Here is a 10,617-nt window from a genome sequence, read left to right as displayed (position 1 = left end):
AGAAAGATCTTGCGTTTAAGCAACCAACTTTGTAAGACGCGGAAGAGATATGGGGAGACACATGCGATAGGGGATAAACAGCAAGTACTAGAGCTGCAAACCGCCTTGAATGAACTTCTGCAGGAGAGGGCACACAAGTCATAGCTCTATCATCGGTATATGCTTTATAAACATGGTAACAAAACAGGCAAATTGATGTCAAAACTAATTACCCCCCGGGGAGGGACTAGGAACATTATGGCACTACGGCAAAGGGGGGGAGGCCTACACACATCAGATAGGGCAATCTGTGAAACCTTTCGGACCTTTTACCAAGGGCTGTATGCTCCCCCAGAGGAAGGAGGCCTATTAAATCAGTTGTACTTGGAAAACTTAGCCCTACCAAAGCTCACACCACAAGAGTTAGATAGCCTTAATCAATTAATTACTGAGGACGAAGTTAGTATGGTCATAGCCCGCAGCCCGCGATTGAAAGCCCCGGGACCTGATGGCTTAAGAGGAGAATTTTATAAATTGATGGAAGGAGGAGTTATACCCGCCATTACTAGATTTTTGAACCAATTAATAGAGGGACAGAGGATACCCCCTGACTTGAATAGGGCTCAAATAATAGTCTTGCTAAAGCCGGGGAGAGACCCGCTAGAGCCGACATCGTATCGGCCTATCTCTCTATTGAATTATGATACCAAGTTGTTGGCAAAAATCTTGGCTAATAGACTGGCGAGGTTCCTCCCTCGGCTGATTCATGAAAGTCAGGTGGGTTTTGTGGGAGGAAGGGCGGTGAGTAAAAACCTGAGGGCAATATTGACATCATTAGAGCACAGCTCACAGACAAAGGTAGCATCGCTGTTGGTCAGCTTTGATGCGGAAAAGGCCTTTGATAAGGTTCACTGGAAGTTTCTTTTTGATACGATGGAACACTATGGCTTTTCAGGAAGATTTGTCGAGGCAATTCATGCTCTATATGCTAGCCCTAGTGCCACATTGAGGGTAAACGGGATGGAGTCGGAAAGTTTCTTTATTAGGAGAGGCACGAGACAGGGATGCCCCTTATCTCCTCTTCTTTTTGTTTTAGTTTTAGATCCCCTTATCAGAGATATCATGGCAAACCCATTAATCCGGGGAGTTGGCATGGGGACCCACATGTTTAAGATCGCAGCATTTGCAGACGATATTTTGGTACATCTTACAAACCCAAGGGAATCCTTAGACACGTTATTGGAAACATTCCATGAATATGGAGACTACAGGTTTCCGGATCAACTTGGACAAGTCTGAAGCTCTGGCCTCGCCAGAGGTAAATCAGAGGGACTGGGAGCCTGAATTTCCATTGAGGTGGGCTAAAGAGTCCTTTAAATATTTAGGTATTCGACTTACAATGAATACTTCAAACTTATATCAGCTAAATGTTAAGATCTTACTGGAGCATACTAAGGCTAAATTAGATTCCTGGATGAGCCTTCCGTTGTCATTAATGGGACGGATACATTTAGTTCAAATGGTGCTGTTTCCGCGCTGGTTATATGTTCTACAAACCTTGCCTATGCGCTTGTCGAGGACCGATTTGAAACGCTTGATGCGTCTTTTTGGTCGGTTTTGCTGGACAGGCAAGAAGCCTAAAGTTCGCCAGAACATGTTAATAGGGAGCTGGAGGCAGGGGGGAATGGGTATCCCAGACGTGTTCCTATATAATCAGGCGTGTTTGTTGCGTCACCTGGGAGATGTGATTAATGCCACGCAATATTATACACCTACAGACTTAGAGGAAGCCTTTTTTGCTCCATATGATATATTAGCACTGCTTCATTTACCTCGTAGCCGGCTCCCTCCTAAATTTAAAAAAAGCATAATTCTACAGCCTCTTCGGGAGACGTGGCACTGGTGGATGCAGCAGATGGGGGGTCAGCCGTATGTTACGGATCAAATCCCAATTGTAGGTAATCCAGTTTTTGAGGTGGGGATAGACAACCCGACCTTTGGTAGATGGCAAGGGCTGGGTATCACCAGATTGGAACATCTGCTATTGGAAAATGGGGAAATGATGCCATTTGATGCTCTTCAGGATAAAGTGGGAACAGCTTGGGGTAACAGGTTTGCCTACGCACAGGTCCGCCATTATATGAAATCCCTGAATCAAGCACATTTGAAGGGGCGGATGGGGGAACTACTCCGGGTCTTCTTTGAGGAGTTGCAAATAGAGAAGCAGTCGGTATCAGCATTGTACGGGGCCCTGGCTAAGCGCAGGCCCCAGACGCAATATGCTGACCTTAAACGGAAATGGGAACAAGATCTCGGGACCTCACTAGTAACATGGGATGTGTCAGCTACCTTGAAGGGCATCCGGGCGTTGGTAACAGACGAGAGACTGAGGGAATGTGGCTACAGAGTGGTTCTTCGGGGTTATATGTCTAAAGCACAACTGGCTCATATGTTGGGGCCGGACAACTCGGAGTGCTCTAAGTGCGGAGGGGGTCCCAGCTCATTATATCATGCACTATGGCAATGCCCCAAGGTGCGCATGTTCTGGCAGAGGGTAAGAGGGTTTTTGATTCGATTGGGGAATAGAATTCAAGGAACGGAGAGGCAGTTTCTGTTAGATCAACCAAGAGCGTTTGCTCCACTGAGTGCCCCCGCTATAATGTTCTGCAGGAAACTGAGTTTGGTAGCTCGGAAATGCATTATGCAATACTGGATCTCATCGGAGGGGCCAGCATACTGGCACTGGCGCAATCAGGTGCATCTCCTGGCCTCTTGGGAGGCTAGGGACTCAAAACAATCACCTAAACGCAGAGTGCGCTTTCTTCAAATTTGGACGCCATATCTGCAAATTCTTAGCCCGAGGGGGCGTAGTTTGCTTATTAATGCTTGATAAATTGAGGGTTACAGTGGGGGAGTGCAGGTAGCCTGGAATGGTAGATTTCGTTCAGAGCTGTATTCTGCTTGCAAGGGAAGAGGGGAGAAGGGGGGAGGGGGTAGGCTGTAAGTAGGCTTAGGGAGGCGGGTGTAGGATACAGAGGATATTGAGTACTAGCGAGATTAGGATTCTGCACAAATTATTGTCGCCAGCAGCTTCACATGGGTCTTGGTGCCTTGACTTATGAGACCATTCAATATGCTGGAGAATGGACGATGTGGAGCGGGGGGCATTTTTAGACATGTGGAGGCAAGAAAATGGGCACTTGAATCCGCTCACTTTATGTCACATCAATACGCCCTGAACAGGCAAGCAACATGGGGGGGGGGGGGGGGGGGGATGTGTCGTGTGGGGGGTTGGAGGGGATGAGGGGGATGTATATTGCTAAAAGATTGGCATTGCTCCAGAGTTTTGATGTTTGGATTTTTGGTGTTAAATGATAAGCAATATGTCATCTAACGAGTTATTGTAAAGTTTGTGATCTTAGAGATAAAAAGTCATTTGACATTTAATGTTCACATTTGCCAAGATAATAATTGTAAAGAGGGAGAGGGGGAGGGGGGAGTAAAAAGGGGGAAAAGTGTTTGGCGATGTTGACTATGTTGTTGGAATATTGTTTTGTATATTGATTTATGCTGTATGAATATTCCAAGTTAACCTGTAACGTGATTGTCGTCAATAAAACAGTTTAAACATAAAAAAAAAGGTTCCAGGGGAGATCCGGGAAATTATAGACCGGTGAGAGTCTGACGTCGGTGCCGGGGAAAATAGTAGAGGCTATTATTAAAAACAAAATTACAAAGCACATCCGAGGACATTGATTACTGAGACCAAGTCAGCACGGCTTTAGTGTGGGGAAATCTTGTCTGACCAATTTACTTAAATTCTTTGAAGGAGTAAACAAACATGTGGACAAAGGGGAGCCGGTTGACATTGTGTATCTGGATTTTCAAAAGGAGTTTGACAAGGTACCTCATGAAAGGCTACAGCGGAAATTGGAGGGTCATGGGATAGGAGGAAATGTCCTATTGTGGATTAAAAACTGGTTGAAGGATAGGAAATAGAGAGTGGGTTAAATGGGCAGCATTCACAATGGAGAAGGGTAGTTAGTGGGGTTCCTCAGGGGTCTGTGCTAGGACTGCTGCTTTTTAATATATTTATAAACGATTTAGAGATGAGAGTAACCAGTGAGGTAATTAAATGGCAGATGACGTTTAATGTGAACAACTGCAAGGTGATGCATGTGGGGAAAAAAGAACCCGAATTATAGCTACGTCATGCAAGGTTCCATTTTAGGAGTTACGGACCAAGAAAGGGATCTGGGTGTCGTCGTTGATAATACACTGAAACCTTCTGCTCAGTGTGCTGCTGCGGCCAGGAAAGCGAATAGAATGTTGGGTATTATTAGGAAAGGTATGGAGAACAGGTGTGAGGATGTTATAATGCCGTTGTATCACTCCATGGTGCGACCGCACCTTGAGTATTGTGTTCAATTCTGGTTGCCGCATCTCAAGAAAGATATAGTAGAATTGGAAAAGGTGCAGCGAAGGGTGACGAAAATGATAGTGGGGATGGGACGACTTCCCTATGAAGAAAGACTAAGGAGGCTAGGGCTTTTCAGCTTGGAGAAGAGACAGCTGAGGGGAGACATGATAGAGGTATATAAAATAATGAGTGGAATGGAACAGGTGGATGTGAAGCGTCTGTTCACACTTTCCAAAAATACTAGGACTGGGGGCATGCGATGAAACTACATCCTGGGATGCACTGGGCGGGGCTACAGACCATGTAAGGAAATCGCTCCCTTACATGGTCTGTAGCCCCGCCCAGCGCATCCCAGGATGCACTGGGCGGGGCGCCGCCATTTTGCTGTGTCGTCAACAAAGAGGAGGGAAGCAGGCTGCTTCCCTCCTCCAACTAAGGTAGGGGGGGCCGGGAGGGGGCTGTCCTTACGCTGGATCACCAGGGATCGCTCGGACAACGCTGGGGGGGGGAGTTGAGGTGGGCTGGAGGTCCAACCCCCCCCCCCCCCGTCGCTCGCTGGGTGGGAGGGGGTTTGGCCGGCAGCCACTAGACCACCAGGGACCAATTTCGGGGGGGTTTGGGGGAGGCTGGAGACCCACCGGATGTCCAGCCCTCCCTGAACCTGAGGGGGGAGGTGGGCTCGTCTGGGGGACCGGAGGTCCTCCGGACCTCTAGACCCCTGTTGGCAGCCTGGCAGGTTTGCTCTGGGGGGGAACGGGGGCCTGCCAGCATGCAACTCCATGCTGGACAGGGCTCACTATTCCTCCCCAATGATCGGCAAACCCTAACACCAGCTCGGAGCGGCCAGCAACCCAATCTTTGGCGCGCTGGTCACTGATCATTGGGGATGAATGCGCTGAGCCCTGTTTAGCATGCTTTTGCATGCTACTTGCGCAAAGAGCCCTCAAGTGTGTTGTTTCACACGCTCGAGGGCTCTAATCATGGGGCGGTAGCAAACGCTGGCACTAGTATGGCGCTAACAGCCTCTAGCGCCAGCGTTTGCTTTAGATCATGAGGGTGTAAATGCACAGGTGGCTTACATATTGGAGGAAGAAGGGAGGAACCACAGGAGGTACTCACGCCCCAGAGTTTTCAGGCCCCATAGCAGTTTCCTAGACCTCACTGACCTGTATTGTCTCACTAGGTACCGCTTTGATAGGGCTGCCATTCAGCACCTTTGTGACCAGCTCAAACCCCTCCTGCAGCCCAGGACCCATAGGAACAACTCCATCCCTGTGCACCTAAAGATCAATGCTTCTCTATCTTTTCTGGCCACTGGGAGTTTCCAGTCTGTCCTATCTGTGAACACGGGTCTCACCCAGGCTTCCATTTCTAACTGCCTCACCCAGTTCCTTGATGCCTTCCTTACCCACACCTCTGAGTACATCCCCAGCCCAGCAGACTGGCATCCGTTACCAGAATCACCCACTGAGGAGGTTCCAACGGCATGCCCTTTTTCAGATGGGCCAAGCACAGCCACCACTGGAGACTGCGCCGAGGAGCCCCCCTCAATGGCAACCACAACTCCAAACTGTGTATCTGAGGAGACCACCTGGACAACAGAGCCGCCTGAAGCTGACGCATATGTGCCCTGGCCCATGGTACTACCTCTATTGTCGCTGCCGTGAGGCCCAGAACCCGAAGGTACATTCGAACCGTCGGACTCTGAACGGACATTAACAGCCGGACCTGCTGCTGAAGAGAGGCGATCCGAGAATCCGGCAGAAAAACACACCCACTGCCGTGTCGAACCGCACTCCCAAGTACTCCAGATTCTGTGATGGGATCAACTGACAAAATTTTGACTACATTCACTACCCATCCGAGCGATTCCAGAAACGTGACCACCTGAGCCGTCGCCGCCACACTGTGAGCCTGAGACTTCACCCGGATCAACCAGTCGTCCAGATACGGATGCACCAGAATTCCCTGCCTCCGCAAAGCCGCTGCTACCACTACCATTATCTTGGAGAAGGTGTGTGGAGCCGTTGCCAGACCAAAAGGCAGAGCACAGAACTGAAACTGCCTCCCTAAAACTGCAAAACGAAGGAAACACTGATGGGCCTCTCAAATCGGCACGTGCAGATACGCTTCCGTGAGATCCAGTGACGTGAAAAACTCTCCCTGACGAACAGCCACTATGACCGAGCGCAGAGTCTCCATGCGGAAGGATGGCACCTTGAGTGCCCCCATTGACCCTCTTGAGATCTAGAATGGGTCCAAACTGGTCCTCCTTCTTTGGCACCACAAAGTAAATGGAATAACAACCCATTCCCAGCTCGTGCCGAGGAACGGGTACCACAGCTCCCAACTGGATTAAGCGACCCAGAGTCTCTTGAATAGCCTTTAACTTGACTCGAGAGTGACAAGGAGAGGGAAGAAACAAATCTGGCAGCGGGTGCTCGAACTCCAGTGCATAACCGTCGCGAATGACCTCCAGCACCCACTGATCTGAAGTAATTTGGGTCCACCCCTGATAAAACAAAGTCACGCCACGACTTTCACCAGAGGCTGGACCCGTACACCTTCATAAGGAGAACTATTACCATTTCCAGCACCTCCGGAGGGGTCCCGACCTCCTCGACGACCCCCTTTCGAAAGGACTGCGTCCGCTGGAAAAAATGGCTTTTAGAAGGAAACACAAATCTGTCCAGCCTGTACCGCCTCGCGTCCTTAAACCGACCTCTAGCCGAACCACCTCGACTAGCCGCCTTAGGACATAACTCCTGCAACCGTGAGAGCTTGGTATCCCCAAGACCATTCATCAGTTTATCCAAGTCCTCTCCAAACAACATAGAACCTTTGAAAGGTAGAGAACACAACTTTGCTTTAGAGGCCGCATCTGCCACCCAGCCCCTAAGCCAAAAAGCCCTGCGAGTTGTCACCGCCAGAGCCATATTCTTAGCCGAAGCCCTTATCAAATCATAAAGGGTGTCCGCCAAAAATGAAGACCCCCATCTCCAATTTGGCCAGGTCCTGAACCAAACCAGTCTTATCTAACGCAGGCTCATCCAAGAGCTTCTCCACCCAACGGAAACAATCTCTGGCTACCAAGCACCCACACACAGAGGCTTGCAAGGCCAAAGCCGACAAATCAAAGCTGCGCTTCAGAAAGGACACTAGCTTTCTATCCTGAGGATCCCGTAAGGCTGTACCACCATCCACCGGAATGGCTGTAGCCTTAGTAACTGCCGTAACCACCGCATCCACAGTAGGTGGTTTCAGCAGGGCCAAATCCTCCAGAGGCAAGGGATACAGCCGCGCCATAGCCCTAGACACCTTACAAGCAGCCTCCGGCACAGACCATTCCTGAAAAACCATGTCCCTAATGTCTGAATTCATGGGAAAGGAACGGGTGGCTCTCCGAATCCCCTTAACCAAGGGATCTACCTGGGGTCCCTCCGCAGAGGAAGTGGCTGCCGGAGCAAACTTCAAAGTACAGATCACCTTGATCAATGAGCTCTAACAACTCCTCCTTATGAAAAATGCAAACCACTGAAGAATCTTCCCAAGGCCTTAGCCCATCCTGATCCTCAGACACATCTAAGAGATCCTCCTCTCCTGGGTCACTCCAAACGTCCGACCCAGGCAGAGAAAGTATCTCCATAGGCTCTGAAGTATCCACCCGTGGGCGCTTAACTCCCACTGAGCTAGCAGTCTCCGGGGAACAAACAGCCTGAGAGGGGCCAGCTCTCCAGGCATTATACAGAGACCAAACAAACTCAGGGGGGAAGCCAGACCCCCCTAACGCTGCTGAAGCCCCAACACTTCCTGCAGTCTCCGTGACGGACCCCCCTCGCTCCCGAGGCGGCAGGCCCATTGCGTGACCCACGGCTAAATTAGGCGCGCTTCCCGCCACACATGGGTCCCCTGGCGCCGGTAAAGAACGCGCGGCCAAAAGGGCTGCGCTTCCCGCCAAAAACGGCTCCGTCGAGGCCGACCCGGGACGCACAGCCAAAATGGCCGTGTTTCCCGCCAAAACCGGCCCCGCCGTTGCCGGCCCGGAATGTGCGGTCAAATCGCTGCACAACACCTCCGCCGACTCAGGGGAAAGCACGGGGGGCAAGAGTGCTGACAACGTAGGCTCCCCACAAAATTTACATTGGTCACCTTTCACTTCAACGCTGCGCTTCACGCAAAACCGACACCTTGCCGGCTTAGACATAATGGCCGTGAACACAATAAAAACAAACAGTTGCTTTGTGCTCTGACAGACTAATAGGCAAAACCGCCTAAAGCACGAACGCCCTTGAAGACGATTTATCTATGGACTGCCACAAGAACGGCCAAAATAGCCGCCTTTATTTTATTTTTTTTAAACCTCGTTGCTGATGCCTAAACGCCTCAAGGGTACAGAACGAGGTCTGTAGCCGAGGTCAAGCAGTCCTCCAGAGGAAGAGCACAGGGGGAGGGACCCGGCCACCCGGGTGTGACACCCCACAGGGAATAAGAAGCCCCTTAGGACTTACACCCTGTAATAGAGATCCAAGTGTGGGTTCTCTAACATTTACAACCCAACCTAGAAACCCCAAACGGGCCTACCAGACTGAGTACACTGCACAGGCTGCACACATCTACCCTCTGCTGAGACTGAGTAGAAGGTCTGCACAGGCTACTTGTATAAGAAGTTTTAGTGTTCTCAGTCTCCCTCTGCTGGTAGGAGTGCATAACCCAAGCGTCTTGAACAGTCTGGAGGATTGCTGAGGAAGGTGAAATTAGATCTTACCTGCTAATTTTCTTTCCTCTAGACCCTCCAGACCGGTCAAGACGCGTGGGTTATGTACTCCTACCAGCAGAGGGAGACTGAGAAAACACTGAGCTTTGAACACTGCCTATATAACCTGTGCAGTACATACAGTAGCCAGTATAACACTCACAAAGCAGAGTAACAAAAAACACAACTTGAACTTTAACCAGCAACCCTGTACATGGCTTCCACCAACTGCAAGAACAATCACTGTTTCTTTTATTTGCATTGTATAGACTGTCAATTCGTGCTTCCACAGGTGGACTGTCTGCAACACCACACCTGCACCAGACCCACACCAACCAAAAACTGGTAACAAGAGTCTGAAATTATGACAATCATCAGCTGCCAAGAGATGCTCACCGAAAAACTACCTCCTGGCCTACAGTATACCTGGGCGGGTCCTTGACCGGTCTGGAGGGTCTAGAGGAAAGAAAATTAGCAGGTAAGATCTAATTTCACCTTCCTCAGCGACCCTCCAGACCGGTCAAGACGCGTGGGACGTACCAAAGCAGTAAATACCTTATGGGCGGGATCTACGAAGGCCAGAGGTCAACACTGCTGCTCCAAAACTCGCCTCTTCCTTCGCATGCACATCAATCCTATAATGCTTCACAAACGAATGCAACGAAGACCAAACCGCCGCCCGACAAATATCTGAAGGAGGAATCATACTATTCTCCGCCCAGGAGGCCGCAACTGCTCTGGTAGAATGAGCAGAAAACCCCTTAGGAACCTCACGGCCCTTCACCAAATAGGCCGATGCAATCGCCTCCTTCAACCATCTTGCTATAGTCGCCTTGGATGCCGCTGCGCCCTTTTTAGGGCCACCATGAAGCACGAACAAACGATCCGACACTCTGAATTCCTGAGTTCTAGACAGATAACACCGCAAGATGCGACGAACATCTAACTTCGCCAGCCGACGCTGTTCCGAATCTCCCTCCAAGTTACCTAAAACAGGCAACGAAATGACCTGATTAACATGAAACTCTGACACCACCTTTGGCAAAAAGGAAGGCACCGGCCTCAAAGACACCTTTTCCTTGGAAAAAGACAGAAAGGGCTCTCTACACGACAAAGCCTGCAATTCCGAGACTCTCCGAGCTGAGGTAATAGCTACCAGAAAAACCGCCTTCAAGGAAAGATCTTTGCAGGAAGCCGCAACCAAAGGTTCAAATGGAGGTCTGACTAAGGCATCTAAAACGAGATTCAAATCCCACAGGGGAACCAACCGCCGACGAGGCGGCTGCAACAACTTCACACCCTTCAAAAAACGAACAACCTCCGGAATAGAAGCAATGGACTTCCCCTGAACCTTCCCCCGAAAACACGACAACGTTGCCACCTGAACCTTCAAGGTAGCCAAGGCCAGACCCCTGTCCAAACCATCCTGCAAAAATTCCAACACCTCTGCCACCGAGGAACGAAA

Source organism: Microcaecilia unicolor, chromosome 11, assembly GCF_901765095.1.
Source record: "Microcaecilia unicolor chromosome 11, aMicUni1.1, whole genome shotgun sequence".
Lineage (NCBI taxonomy): Eukaryota > Metazoa > Chordata > Amphibia > Gymnophiona > Siphonopidae > Microcaecilia > Microcaecilia unicolor.
The sequence above is the reverse complement of the archived record's forward strand: the minus strand, read 5'-3'. Positions refer to the sequence as shown.